The following is a 15,485-nucleotide window of genomic DNA, read 5'->3' as shown; positions in this document are numbered from 1 at the left end:
ACCACTTTGTTGGTCGCAGTGGACAATCTTTCACTTTTACACGGAACAGAAATTCTGCACTATAACAGAATATCCAGAAATTATCTATCTGAAAACTGGCAGCTCAACTTGACATTCTCCCTTCGGTGTTCTTAATAAATGGCATAGACTGAGGAAAAAGCTGGGAAAAGCAAGCAGTGTAACAGGATTTTAGTTGTCTTGTGGAGTTAACATTCTGCTGTTTGTCCATTGGTCGATGGGGATTTGTCACTTTTCTTCCTCGTTGAGGAATTGAATGTGAACCAATGGTTAAAATGCCGTTGGTTATGACAATGAGGATTTATGAATGAGAAGTACTGAACATAATTTTTTAATCCATCTGATCTAGCATTGACATCAAGAGTCCATCTAGATGGAATATTGTAATATTAGAATAAATTTGAATGTGAAATGTGTTGTGTTAAAATGACATTTTCCCCCCCTTAAATTGGTAAAGATGTCTTAATTTCTAATTCATTCATTTCATTAAATCGGTTAGTTTATTTATTGTAAATAACAAAATATTGATAAAATAATTTCTTATACACAGGTATTTAACCCTAACCCCAGAACCTGCTGCTTTCCGAGACACCACAGTGCACAAAAACATTAAATTAAAAAGAGAAATAGACTAGTTAGAGATTACAAAGATCCGATGATTACATTCGGTCCTATTAAAGTAAGAGGGGGGGGGGGGGGGGGGGGGGGGCAATCTACCAATAACATTAAGCAGCTCTATATGAGTACTGTGAGCTTTTTTCGTTGTGCTTCATGGATCTGAAGCAGATAGCCTGTACACTTCCCATGTCTGTGTCACTTTATTTGACACAAATAATAATAAAACAAAAAACAAACCGAATGCACATAGAACACGTTCTTAGATTTTTTTTGTTTAACTGTAAATGTTGATACTAACATTAATCTGTATTTCGCCAACGAACGCGGTATATTAAATGCAAAGAGCCCATTGTCGTCATTAAAATTGACAATGGATTGAAATGCCATGAATCTGTACCCCCCCCCCCAAAAGCACCACGATTTTTGTTTTTAATAATAATTAAACAATTTTAAATCCCATTATTGTATAAACCCCTCCTTGAGCCGTCACCTTATCGTGGTGGAGGGGTTTGTGTGCCCCAATGATCCTAGGAGCTAAGTTGTCTGGGGCTTTATGCCCCTGGCAGGGTCACCCATGACAAACAGTTCCTAGGTGAGGGACCAAACAAAGCACGGCTCCAAAGACCCCTATGACGAGAAAAATAATTGGATTGCGTTTTCTCTTGCCTGGACGCAGGTCACCGGTGAGGGTTGGACCTCCACCAAGGCTGCCCTTTGTCACCAAACTTTTATGGACAGAATTTCTAGGCGCAGCCGAGGCGTAGAGGGGGTCCGGTTTGGTGGGCTCAGTATTGCATCTCTGCTTTTTGCAGATGATGTGGTTCTGTTGGCTTCATCAAGCCGTGATCTCCAACTCTCACTGGAGCGTTTCGCAGCCAAGTGTGAAGCGGCTGGGATGAGAATCAGCACCTCCAAATCTGGTCCTCAGTCAGAAAAGGGTGGAGTGCCTGTGGGTTGGGGATGCCCCAAGTGGAGGAGTGCAAGTATCTTGGGGTCTTGTTCACGAGTGAGGGAAGAATCGAACAGGAGATCGACAGGCGGATCGGTGCAGCGTCTGCAACGATGCGGACTTTGTATCAGTCCGTTGTGGTGAAGAAGCAGCTAAGCCGAAAGGCGAAGCTCTCGATTTACCGGTCGATCTACGTTCCTACCCTAACCTATGGTCCCGAGCTGTGGGTCGTGACCGAAAGTACAAGATCCCGGATACAAGCGGCCGAAATGAGTTTCCTCCGCAGGGTGTCCGGGCTCTCCCTTAGCTATAGGGTGAGAAGCTCGGTCATCCGGGAGGGGCTCAGAGTATAGCCGCTGCTCCTCCGCATTGAGAGGAGCCAGATGAGGTGGCTCGGGCATCTGATTAGGATGCCTCCTGGACGCCTCCCTGGTGAGGTGTTCCGGGAACGTCCCACCGGGAGGAGACCCCGGGGACGACACAGGACACGCTGGAGAGACTGTCTCCAGGCTGGCCTGGGAACGCCTCGGAGGAAGTGGCTGGGGAGAGGGAAGTCTGGGTTTCCCTGTTGAGGCTGCTGTCCCTGTGAACCGACCTCTGATAAGCGGAGGAAAATGGATGGATGTATTATATAAAAAGTCATAAAACATAATAGAAAGAATGTAAACAAACTGGTTTTATAGTATTGACACACACACAAGTACGTCACGTGGATTGTGAGCCTTTGAGGGGAGTGGCATAGTGAGTGACTAGACTCTGCAGTCACGTAGTTATTTCAGTCTTCGCGTCTGCTCAATGTTCCTTGTGAGTGTTATCATTTTGTACGTGTTTTACTGTCACATTTTATATTGTCTTGCTAGTACGATATCATGTCATGCCTTACGAAGCTATTACTATTCTACAGTCTATCTACACACAATAGATAGGACTTACCTGATCAGAACAGAACTGATCCACTGGGTGGAAACCTGACTTTTACTGATAGTTTGTCCTGGGTTCTGTATCATGTGCATAAATGTTGTTTTACCTACTCCGGGAACAAGCTTTCATTCTGTTGATGAGACGATCAGTGTGTTGAGTCATTGACACACAGAACACGTTGCTTGGGCGTCTTATGCTTTAATTAAAGTCAATTTAATCTGCGTGCCTCATCTGTAGCTTTTTTCCAATCACACGTTTTGCAAACAAATGTTTGCTGTCAACATTGGAGTCACGTCATCATGTGATTGAATGTCTTGATTTGAACGACCTGTATTCCTCACATGACAAATTATAAAAAAAATAAAAAAAAAAATCCTTTTTCATAATGCCTTATTGTTGTGCCTCCAGTTCCCACCACTCAATACAATCATATGATGATATCACTCTGTCCCACTTCTGTCTAATCAGCGCTTGATTGCCTAGTATGCCTACAATCTGATATAAAGAAGTGAATCATTGTTTTTCATAATTATTTGCTTTGTTGTTGCTAGATGAATTTAATGTTATGAATTATGTATCCACGCATACTGATAAGAGCCCAATTCCTCCCTTCTGATGCAAGTCAACAAAGACCCCATGTTCAGATGTCTGTAAAGATGATCCAAAGTGATTGTGGTGAGGGGTGTTTTAAAGGGACTGTAGTCATTTCCGTGTTTTAGTTTTAAATACATGAAACATTGGAAGATAAGCGCTGAAAACCTGTGCAACGACTAAGAGCAATTTAGTACTGAATTGTTGAGATTATTAAACTAAAGGAGTCGTCACCTTCTCAGTTGTCCAGATGTTTTAGGCAGGGCTAAAAACTAGCCCAATGACGCAAGTGGACTGAGGTGTATACTTCTATCGCAATTGCTAGTTAGTAATAAAACTTTGGTCCATTTCTACCACTACACACTGATGTTAACCATCAAGCTATGTCGAACTCTGCAAACTATTTTCAGCTTGGAGGCATACATCTTGGGTCAAAAGTTTCCAAGATATGGAATAGTCACTACGTTTAACATACTGAGGGGTGGTACATCTTTCACAAGGTGCAATGCGATTGACTCTGCGATTGCCTTCCGCTGGGCTCCTTTCTTGTCATACCAAAAACGATGTGGAAATGATTCCGCTCATGTTGTTTCTTAGTGGGAATTAGTATCTCTTTTCTTTTTTTTTTTGATACTCGTTAGAGGGGTTGGAAAAAATGCTAAGTTGGCAAAGCTTACTCTGCTTTTGTAAACTAGCTTCTCTTTGTTCGCTGCCATGTTTTTAGTCCAAGTAGTGCACGTCAGCGGGGACGCGCTTTAAACTACAGGACCCACACACAAAAATGTTTGTTCGAAGAAATAAACTAGAATTAATCGATTAAAATCGACGTTTTTCCATTCTCATGTGAGTGATCGCCAACAATTAAAAAACAGGTTAAAGTCAAAATTGTTGAGTGAATGATGGAAAATGTATACAGTCAGATTTTATTTTTTTTTGTTTAGTCTTATGCATATCTTTCATTTCTCACACATGCTTACTAATGACTGATTTAGACTGTTGAGTATGTTTGTGATTGGATAGTCCCTTTTTGATTAAATTTAACTGAATGACAAATGGTCGTCAGATGCACGGTCAATTGTGTGTGTAACTTACAATTTTTAATTATTATTCTTCAAACAATTACTGTGAACTGCTTTCGCTGTATTGTTATTGCTTCTTCTTGCATGAATATTACCGTAAATCATTTTTAAGCTTATTCAGTTCTGTTAGATTTTATTTGAGTGAATTTAACTAACAATTTGCCAGGCTTTGGCAGAAGTTTTTACTTTTAAAGTCAATTCATTCCTAATCAGGATCCAGATGTTCCAATCAATGCTCTCTTTATCAGTTTTGACTTCATCGGACATGACGGATCCTGACTGACTTCAAACAGCTCGCCCTGATCACATTGACTCATGGTGTAGTGTTTGATAAACTACTTCTCTAATTGTAAATGGTTGTCTCGTTGAAATGGCGGAAATGATGTTCCACTTGCCCACCCATCGGAGCTGCTCTTTTAATAAAATGATATGAGCAAGGAGGTGCAGGTTGCTTGTTCACCGGTGAGATATTTTTAATTAGGCCATGTTCACTTAATGAACCAAGTGTCCGAGTCCATTTGTCTCCCCGCCTGTGGAGGGAGCGGCAAGCAAGCGACCGGTGAACAAGCAACACGCCGGCCTCTTTGTCTCCTTTCCATTCTCCATAATGTATTAATTTTTTTGTGTTACTTTGCGGTGTATCTCTTCCTCGCTGGTATTAGCATGATAATACTCTCTGGAAAGTGGCGGAGAGCCACCCGCACTTATTACGGCCCCGAATGCACCATCAGTTAAACTAACAGCCTGAATTCCGACATTCATCTCGGCGATCATGGAGTGGCAGTCACTGGCGTGGGGGAGGCTCCGGGCCAAATGATGGGCCACGTCTTGTAATTACGCTATGCTAATTGCACTGCCCCCAGCCCACCATTTACACTTTCTGTGGCGGGAACAAGGCTTCCCGACGCCGCTCATGTCATAGCTGACTGAAGGGGGATATGAATAAATATTAGCGAAGCGCTGCTGGAAGGAAGGTGCAAGTTGGGGGTTCGGAGGGCTAGGTTCAGCTGGAGAGACTTCCCTCGAGGTGGCGAAGGATCGTGGCCACCTGGAACCTCTCTAAATGAAGACTTTATTTTGGGTGGCACAAAAAGATGGCTGTTAGCTTAGGTAGAATCCTGATGGCGGGAGTGAGGAATGTGCAGAGTTTATTTGGAGGTTCCCAGGGTTTGCCAGGTGATCACATGGTCACTTGACATGATGCTGCTGACTGATGCTCCTGAGAAGTGGAAGAAAGGAACATGAGCAAAAAGATGATGAACCAGAATTCCGCATCATGCTCGCCTCGTTTTGGACTGGAGATGATATTGGTGACTGAGAAAATTGCTTAAAGACCCTGTAAAGTGAATTCAGAGATTTGTTTCGTAATGCATTGTCTGAAGATAATTACTGTAAATGATGAGAAAGACTGAGAACTGTGTAATACAATTGGAACCTCGATAGAACAGATTAATAGGCGGGGGTGGTCGTCCGATATAGCCAATTGTCCGTTACATTTAAGCTTTTTTTTTTGAGGCGATATGCAACCATTTTACTTTAGCGTGTGGACAGGGGCTTGACGATTTATAATTACCATAATACCTATGCTAATTAACCTGGCAATGAAATGTTACATTATATTAGCATTAAGCTAGCTGACTTTTTGTAAGACAAAACATTTTTGCATTGTAATATGTTTAATTCTCTTGTTTTATGTATCAGTTTTACGCTAAACTTAAACTGGGATTGACTAATGAAAAAGCTTGAAGCAAGCACACTTTGGCTAATATTTAGTCTTGTTTCAAAGTGATATTATTTGATTGTCTCCCATTTCTTGACAGCAAGCGAGTGACAACAGGAAGGAACTTTAGTGCGTTTCAATACATTTAAATCTGTTTTAAGTTTGTTGGAGGAGTAAAACTGTATAAAAACATATTTTACCCCTATATCGCAGATTTTCACCTATCGACAGTCTGTCTAGAACTTAGCCCTCGTGAGAAACGGGGTTCACGCCAATGTTCAGCTGCCATATGAGTAAAAAGCAGTAGAGAAGCCTTTCAGTGGATTCATAGAATTGTCTTAAGCAGCAAAAGATCCACCATCAGACCTCCTGCAGGGCTGAGCTCACATGATCATTGAAATCTTCCTGCCGGGATTGTTAAAACCTCCAAACAGCCGCTAAGCTTCCACTAATAAGCATGTAATAGGATGGGAAATGCACATTTTTGGTACAAGAAATGGCAAATCGATCACAGTGACCTGACGAGTCAGTGGTTGTGTAGCTAAAGTCAGCTGATGCGGCGAGGTCACGTGACCACGATCCCTGACTCAAAACATCCGGATCCAATCAAGCAAATCTCTGCTCCAATTCCTCTCTCTTTGCAGCGCTCCCAAGTTGTGGTTTGGAAGCTTTTTGGCAGGGATGTCGGGATGACACAGAGCAGGCCGTGATGGATGACGAGAGCGAGCGAATCCCGGTGGGTTTCGAGTCGAGGAAGCGCTTCTTGGTTCCGCTACAAAGCTCGTACTCAAAATCGGCTCCATGTGCTTCTTCGTTGACTGGAAACTCAAGTCGCCGCTTCCAGAAGCTTCTCGTCATTTGAAAGTCGATCTGGCAACATCCCAGCAGGCCTTTTATCTTTAGAAGATAAGGATTTTTTTTTCCTTTAAATGTTGACTTTATTCTCGTAAAATTGACTTTAAAATGCAGACCAAATAAAGTACATTTTTGTTGAGGGGGGAAAAAAAAAATCTAATACAGTGGTACTTTGACCTCAATTTATGAGTTTTTCATGTTATGCTTGGTCAGTCTTTATGTTGAGCCAAAATCTTATGAGCAGGTGTAAAGACTTTCAGCCGTTCATTGAACGAGACAGTGGAACACACAAATATAAAATGGGAACACTTGCAAGCAGCTGTTGCAGACCAATATTCACGCCCATACACTTGCACGTAAACCAAAATAATCGACCGACAGACTAACTCGGAAAACTTGTAAATTGGGGGCACCCACAAGTCAAGGTACAAAGGTCATTTTACACTTAAAACTACAGTATGCGTGTCCCTGGATGCCCATGTCTGAAAACAATAAGTTCCAGCCCTGGAACAATGAATCCCTGTAATTTATCATCACGGAATACAGATACAGTAATCCTAGGCTATGTCACGGTTCTTGCTTCGCTGTCCCCCTGTAGTGCAGATTTTTATTACAGTTGTTACTCTATTTTTTGTATATTGTTTGTACAATATTTTTTATCCATTTCTCTCACTCTCAATATATTGTTTGTTTTTAATTTTGTATATATATATTTTTTTTTAGGACGATATATTTTCCCAAAGACTGTCACGACAAACGTTAGTGTCATTGTTTATTATGCCACTGATAGTGATAGTAGAGCATAATAATTCAAGTACCTTTTTAAGAACAGTTAACTCAGAATATATTGAACATTTGCATTGTAATGTAGAGCAATAAATAAAATATCTTGGATAACTAAACAATATAAAAAAACACACACACGGATTTTGTTTACAAAAAATGCAATTGAACAAACAAACAGTTGTCACAGATTAACATGATACACAAGTACCTTAACAGGCAATATACTGCCAATCAAGTTTCCAGTTGGTTAAGAAAAAGTGCAAAGTATAGCAACATTAATAACAGCACAAGTAGAGCATAGCAACCTGTTTTGATTCAAGATTTGTACTACTTTTCAAAAGTCTGCAGCCTTTCTTTAAACGCTGCTTTTACATCTCTTACACGAGTGAGTAACTCTATAATTTGAGCAGCCGTGCGCCAGATACACTGTCACGTTTTGATTTGTATTGTTGGGCAAAGGGTTCCATAATTGCAAGCTGACAGATGTTTTTTTGTTCCCAGCTGAAGAAATTTGGTGGGACGGTTGTTTAAAATGGATTTTGTCAATTTGAGGTTTTACGTTGGCTTTTTTGTAACTCCATAAACATTTGACATACCAGCTCATTGGTGTTAGCTGGATGGCCGCATTCATTTGGCCTGAATCCAAAATGTTGCCACATCGGCTTTGGAACTCATTCCATTTATACTGCACAACTTTCTATAGCTGTACAGCTACCAGCATGTTGTCAGAAAGCTTTTCACGAGAAAACGCATTGAAAAGCACGCACCTGCTCATGCACACAGCCTCGCACGTAACCAATCAGAGGGAGCTTGGGAGGGTCCCACCCCACCCTCTCTGATTGGTTTAGAGCAGAGATTAGAGGTGGACCCGTTTGCTCTGTCTTTTTGGCCACACCATCCAGAAATTAGGGCACACATGCGACCAAATTAGTCGCACTCTCGAGCCCTGTCTTATAAAAAGAAATCATACGCCGAATTTCCAGCACCACGCTGGAATACTAATCCATGACATTGCATCCTCAGACACAGATTGATTTTACTGTATGCGTCCCTGCTCATTTTTATGCAGCTCAGACGTGGGATGTCCCTGATGTCCCTGATGTAAGAGATAAAATAAATATTGTTATACACTATATTCACGGTTCCACATTTGCAAATTCACCTATTTGCACATGTTTTTGTAACTTATCCCGTTGTTCGTGCTAACTCTGCTGTTTTTTTTTCCTTTTGGACACAATCTTCCATTCAGTTGCATATTTTTCAAATATTCGCTATTCATGGTTGGGCTCTGTCCGTATCCCCCGTAATGAGCAGGGGTCCACTGTATTACAACTTATAACTATTACAACTGGGGAAAAAAATGGTGATAAATTCTTTGAAGATTTCAACATTTTTGAAAAACATACAGTACAACAAAATAGTTTAGTTTGACAAAATACTTATTTTTTCTCCCCTTGGGTAGTACTTTGAATTTCTTAGAAAAACAATGCTTTTTCTTCATGAAAAATATATTTTGTAAAATACAACTTAATAAATATTTTTTATCTCAGACAAAAATATATTTTCTTAATCCTAGTGCTTCATAGCAAATTTACCGGTAATTGAATTTAAAGCTAAATGCTGCGTCAACAGACTTTGCTGTATTTATACGTTGAACTGCACTGTGTGCGCATTCTTGTAGAGGTAGTTGTGTTGTGTTTTTGGTTACGAGGTGTTCGCCCTTCAATGAGACACGCCAGCAGGTGGGTGTCATCGTTTTTTTAACCTGAAGCGCCGCGCTGTGTGCATGTGGCGAGCAGCTAGGGCTCGCTAATCCGAACAATGGTGCTCTTCCGCACCGTGCTACTCGAAATTGGCTCCCGCTGAGGTCAGAACCTCCATCAGTGCATTTTGCCTGTGACTCGCTGCTTCTGATGCAGTCTTCCCAAAAAGGTTAATGGAAGTTTGTCACCCGTTTTTAGCTCTGCTATGGCAGCTGCTTACATTTGTGAAATGTATCCCCACCCCCGCCAAAAGAAGGCAAACTACAGTAGAACCTCTGTTCATGAATTTGATTCAGAAGCTATCTGCATGTTGCATGAAAAAGTAAGTTACAGTGAACCCCCGCATATTTGTGGTTCGGTACAAATTATGAATTCAAATTATTGGCATTTATTTGCTAAAACCAAATATCAAATAAAATCACCACTCTTGTCTTTGTGCTCAGGCCTAAGCAACAGCCTTGTTGTCTTGCGGTCAGAGAATGGGGCGATCAGTCATTTCCAACTCCTCTTTAAATATCACACTCTCCTTATTCTTGCCGTTTCCTCTTCTTTGTGGCCATCCGCTTCTTGCTTGAAAATCGTGCCATGTTTTTGTGGTTGAATCAAAAATAATACAGTACGGTATATTGTATGTGGTGCCTCAAAACCTGATGATGGGTCACATTTTTTTCTGTCGTCGGTACATATGTGTTGTCCAAATAGTTGGTGTGCAGCAAAGAGTCACCGACTGTAATTGTTTCGCAATTGTCGAATTGAGTCCTTTTCGTCCACAGTAGGCCTTAATTGCTGCTGTCAAATGATGAAACAATAACAGCATCTTTGTTGTGACATGTTAGAGGCTTAAAGATTCACTGACCTAAAGTTATTGTTCCGCCACAGGACTCTGCGTTGTGCCCCCTCTGGCTGTTGTGGCCAACTCAGGGGATGGATGGATGCGAAGCTAAGCTGAGCTAAGGTACGCTGTGATTGCGTTTTAAAAGCGGATTGTGTGTAATTAGCGCTGGTGGAATGTATGATTTGCTGAGCTCAGTGTTGGTGCGCTACACTGATTCTCTTTTGTACTCTCTTAGGAAGATGCATTTAAAAAAAAAAAAAAATGCTCACGGTCCTTTGACGACTCATGGTTACAGCATGTTGTTGAAATCTGATAAATCCAGCAGGAAAAAAGGAACAAAGAAGTCTGAGAGAGGTTGCGCATACCTTGTTTTGTGCTTTTAAATAAATAATCCTTTTCCTTGATTTGCATTATACTGTACCAAAGGAGCATTCGGGACACGGAAAAGAGAAAAACAATCGTTGTACTACCAAATTAAAGTCTGATTCCTACAAGGAAAATTTCATATTTTTTTTCCATGAAAATGGTAATGTTCCAAATATAATCTTTTAAAATTTATTTTGGGGGGGGGGGGGGGGGGGGGGGGGCAATGCAGTATTATGAGAATAGTGGTATTTTTAAAAGAGGAAGTGAAGTAAGGCATAAGAGAGAAGCAGTCTGTTCCCTGTTGACTAATGCATGTCATCAAGTCATTCACATAATTAAATTATTGACATTATCAGAATAGCGACTGTTTGTGTTCCTGAGATTGAAGCGCACACAACGATAAAACATGCTGAGCCATTAAGCCATCATGTTTACGAAATGATGGTACACAAAGGATTGATAGTTTTTCTCCTATGATTGAGAGGAAAGATGATTATAAAGTTAATGTACAGGTATTAGCTTTGTTAGTTGATAATCAAGAGAGTCAGTAGCTGCTTCCGCCTGATGGATGGATGACGCATTTGTGCACGTTAGAAATGTCAATGTTTATGTTTCCTCTCCAAATTTAGGTTTTAATGGTGCAAACATTTTCTACTGTTGTCTGGGAAAGAGTCCTGCTGTGCACTGGGTGAGAGGGTCCTACTGTGGTCTGGGAGAGTCTCTGTCTGCAAAACACAGTATATAATGACACCATTATTGCATTTCAGTATTTGACAGTATTTAATGATCAATATCCCATCTTACGTCTTATAATTCCCACAGCTTTCAAATAACTTTTGTGCTGAATGTGGCGCTTGAGAGTGGCGTTCCAAAGAGTCCCAGCTTTTTTTGGAACGTGTTGCAGCCATAACATTCTAAGTTAATGATTATTTGCTCCAAAAATATTAGTTTATCAGTTTGAACATTAAATATCTTGTCTTTGTAGTGTATTCAATTCAATACAGGTTGAACGTGATTTGCAAAGCATTGTATTCTGTTTATTTGTTTAACACAACGTCCCAACTTCATTGGAATTGGGGTTGTATCAGGGGTAACTGAGAATATAACTGTCAAATATTGAATAAAGATAAACACGAGTGGAACTCAATTTGCACATGCGCGGATGGTTGTAAGTTTGGTTTGACGTTGTTTAGCTGAGTAAATGCGTATGTGAATTCCATTATTGGCTTAAGTAGCTAGTCACTGGTGACTCACTGACTCGCATTGCAACATATCACAGAATACATTTTCAAATTGTATTTTTAATTCAGTTTTGTTTTGTTTTGTTCGCAACGCAAATTGTCAGTAGTGCGTAATACCGCATGCGCGCAGCTTAGAGGGAACAGGGCTGGTAAGACATTTCTACCAGGTGCCATAGTTGTACTACTAGTGCACTGAGAACGTACTAGTACATGGACCTGAAGCTGCATATCAACGATATGAAATAAATGCTCAAACGGCTTTTTTTATAGTGTGAGCGTCTCGCTCGATGATCACAAACCCGTACGACCAGTCCTCACGGCAGGTCAGTGAACGCCAATGACAGGTCGCCCCGTGGGATGATGACAAGCAGATGGCGGGCTGGATGCCGCCTGCTGTGACCTTCAACACTGCCTCACTGTGACAACTCACTCACTTACTGACTCACAACACAACACACAAAGAATACATCAAGGTAGTAACAACAAATGGGAACATCAGTTTATTAGGTTCACCACTTCCAACGGTGTCTGAAGCTTTAAGGAAATCAAATTCAAGACTTATGTACCCTTATTAACACATTTACTGCCATTGACGGCTTTAGAAGTAAAATATCCATGTTAACTGGGAGGGTTGGCAGTGATTAACTGAAAAAACGCTGTTTTTGTGCTCAGGCCAAAGACCTGTACAATTTCAAAGTATTGCTTTGGTGGCATCTTGTGGCATTTAGGTGCCAAGGAACTATGTTGAAGTGAGGGGAGAACGTTTACTTCGTCAGGCCCTTATAGCAAAGCAGTGCCTTGGTTAGGGCTGGGAGATTAAATAATTGCGATAAGTGATTGTGAAAAATTTCAGGTCGATCACGGTGACCAGCTGTGTGCATATTTCCTCGATAAAACATGGTGGAAATGTGCGTGACAACAGCCAATCAGAGAGGACGTTTTCCTGCTCCACTTCCGTTTGCAAGTCAGTAGAAGTCAGCAGAAACCCAGTCTCTTCGCCTTGCCCATACCATAGCGAGACGCCCCGGTGACGGAGGCGGCCGCTCCTCGACGAGTCATTCGTCGAGCACCAAGTTTCTGCAAGAAGTACGACGCAAGTGATTATGTGAAAAGCGTAAAAGGTAAGCGTCAATACAGCCTGTCACACGTACGTGCTGCTATGTACGTGCTAATGCTACGACACAAACCTCAGTGCATACACACAGAACAGAATATATCTTTGAAGGACCTAATAAAATACAGATAATACTTTGTTTTGAGCATGGATACCTGGAAACCATTGGTACAAATGATCCGATTAGTCGACCAAATAGAGTGCCTCGTCGATTACCAAAATAATCAGATTCTCCATCCAGCCTGCTCAAAGATAAAATTGCTCACTCGATGTAGCAAGTGCAAACTCAGTCACTGGATTAGGTACGTGTCCAATCAAATCTTCTGTCTTTACAGAATCTCTGCCAAATTAGTCAACTGAAAGACTTTGTAAGGCCACTTCAAATTAAATTTCAAATTTAACACCTCTCATCCACTAGGTGAGAGCGCAATATTTTTCCACGTTTCCATATTTGACTATTTAAATGACTTGGCATCTGGTTTTGACACAATTGTATTAAACCCCCCCCCCCCCAAAAATTATCACAAATGTATGAAATCCAAAAATACTAATTACATTAATTATTGATGACAGTTATAGGGGACTTTCCAAGACAACCAATGATGAGCTTCTCTAATTAATAATGTCAAAAATAATACAAAAAATTATAATTGAATAAATTAATGAAAAACTAAGTAAATTGATTGATGGAGTTTAGTAATTATAAATTAATTATTCTTGAAAGAAAACGATGTATTGTGTGTAGGGCTGTCAATTGATTAATTTTTTCAAATCAGATTAATAACCCTTTTGAATTTTGATGAATTGCGATTCACCACAGGCACCGACTATATCTCACACACAGTACCACATTTCGCTTTTAGATATCTTTAAAATGTGTGCTTCGATGAAAAGAGTTCAGCACTGCGCTATATGCAAATTCCCTATTTGATTATTTCTTTTTTTGTTGGTTTTTGCTTTTTTAAAAAGTCCCCTCGGGGTGACTTGAAGCATTTTCGCCGAGCAGACCAGTCTGAGTCAAAACACTTATCTTTGCACTGGCGTAAGCAATGACATGATCACTGACCTTAGCAACCTGTACCGCATTTCTGATATCCATCTGCGGTTAATGTAAAAGAGCGTGGTCAAAATAAATGATTAATCTGAGTTAATACATTAATTAATGCAATCTTTTTTTGTGATTGATCATGAGTTAAAACTATAACTTTGACAGCCCTAATTGTGTGACGTTTTTTATGGCGGATTTAAAGATTGTCACTGTCAGTAGTTGAGGCCCTCATTTTCATAATTCAATAGGATTGGCGGACACCCTGCTCAAAGATAACTCACTTTTGATTAATACTGTCAGACAGCTATTAATTAATCAATTAATTATTGTGGCTGTAGTGACAGTGATGGTGTTGAGATGATGATGATGATGATGATGATAAGAGGTGGGAAGTGGACAGCAGGGAGGAGGAGGATGTGCTGGTGGTGGTGGGGAGGCCTTGTGACACAGAAGGAGGTGTGAGGCGTATAGCGGGAGCCTTAAAAAAATAAAATAAATGTTGTGCGTCCACGTGACGTGACGTGACGTGACTTGACTTGACTCCTTCAAGTTGTCATCGTCCCACTCGAGGTTTGGACTTCAGCCAAACGTGCTCCTCACAGGTTTACATGCACTACTCTCAAGAAGTTGGGATTTTGGGTGAATTCTTAGGAGGAACTTAGAAATTGACAAGTGTACTTAGTTTTACCTTCTCTAAACTTTTAACGCACATGTACTGTATGTCTTTGCATTTACATATACAGTATACATTGCATATAATTAGTTTGCAAAGTGTTATTCAGCAGTTTGAGTGAAAATGCAATCGAATCTTTATGGGTGCTCACCTTATGGGGGCTTTGGTTGAATTAGCAAGTGGTGAACATTTCCAGTTCTTGAGGGAGTCTGTCTCCTCAAGTCTCCAGTAACACCGCAAAAAGTGGCGAGTCACTCAAATTGCAACAAAGAGTAGCTCTTGCGTAGACACAACGCCCTTGCTCTGCTGTTAAATGGTAAATGGGCTTTCACTTGTGTAGCGCTTTTCTATCTTCAAGGTACTCAAAGCGCTTTAAAACTGTTTCGTCATTCACCTACTGATGATGCTGCATCAGGACCAACTGGGGGTTCAGTATCTCGCGCAGGGACACTTGGGCATTGGTCACAGGGGCTGAGGATCGTACACACAACGTTTGGGTTGGGAGGTGACCACTCTTCCACCTGAGCCATGCTGCTGCCCTGTTGGTTGAGGTGAGTTTAATTCAAGAGAGACAAACGGACAACATGAATGGAATCATGTTCTCGCTGTTCCCAATGACAAGAAGTGATCCCGGTGGAAGGCAATCACGGAGTCCGTGGCGCTGAGCATTTGTCAAAGCCATGGTGCCCTTTCTATATGTTGTGAAAGTAGTGATTGAGCCACTCGTTGCAAAGTTTGGATCCAGGGTATGTGCTGCTTAGCCTAAAATATTTTGCCGAAATAGCCTTGTTGTGAGTGCTACAGGTGAGGCTGTGCCAAAAGATGGAGCGGGGACCTAAAAGCGAAACCTTTTCTGGGCCATTCCACTGAATCGGTGCCATTTGGTTGTGTAACTCGCAAAATAAACT

General features: G+C 41.0%; 1 protein-coding gene across 7 annotated transcripts in view; it reads left to right on the top strand.

Moving 5' to 3' along the window:
- sema6e (sema domain, transmembrane domain (TM), and cytoplasmic domain, (semaphorin) 6E) overlaps positions 1–15,485 on the top strand; it is a 137,912-nt gene that overhangs the window by 13,916 nt on the left and 108,511 nt on the right. For 3 of the 7 annotated variants that reach the window (XM_061775538.1, XM_061775533.1, XM_061775542.1), the window contains exon 2: positions 10,180–10,255. The exons of 2 other annotated variants lie outside the window; for them this stretch is intronic. The gene's annotated coding sequence lies outside the window, so the exon portion shown is untranslated. Of the gene's footprint in view, positions 1–10,179; positions 10,256–12,595; positions 12,864–15,485 lie in introns of all 7 variants that reach the window. 2 more of the 7 variants (XM_061775540.1, XM_061775537.1) reach the window with 1 other exon arrangement.

The sequence above is a fragment of the Phyllopteryx taeniolatus genome, chromosome 6 (assembly GCF_024500385.1).
Source record: "Phyllopteryx taeniolatus isolate TA_2022b chromosome 6, UOR_Ptae_1.2, whole genome shotgun sequence".
In the NCBI taxonomy this organism is placed as follows: Eukaryota; Metazoa; Chordata; class Actinopteri; order Syngnathiformes; family Syngnathidae; genus Phyllopteryx; species Phyllopteryx taeniolatus.
This window is presented reverse-complemented; position numbering and strand designations above follow the sequence as displayed.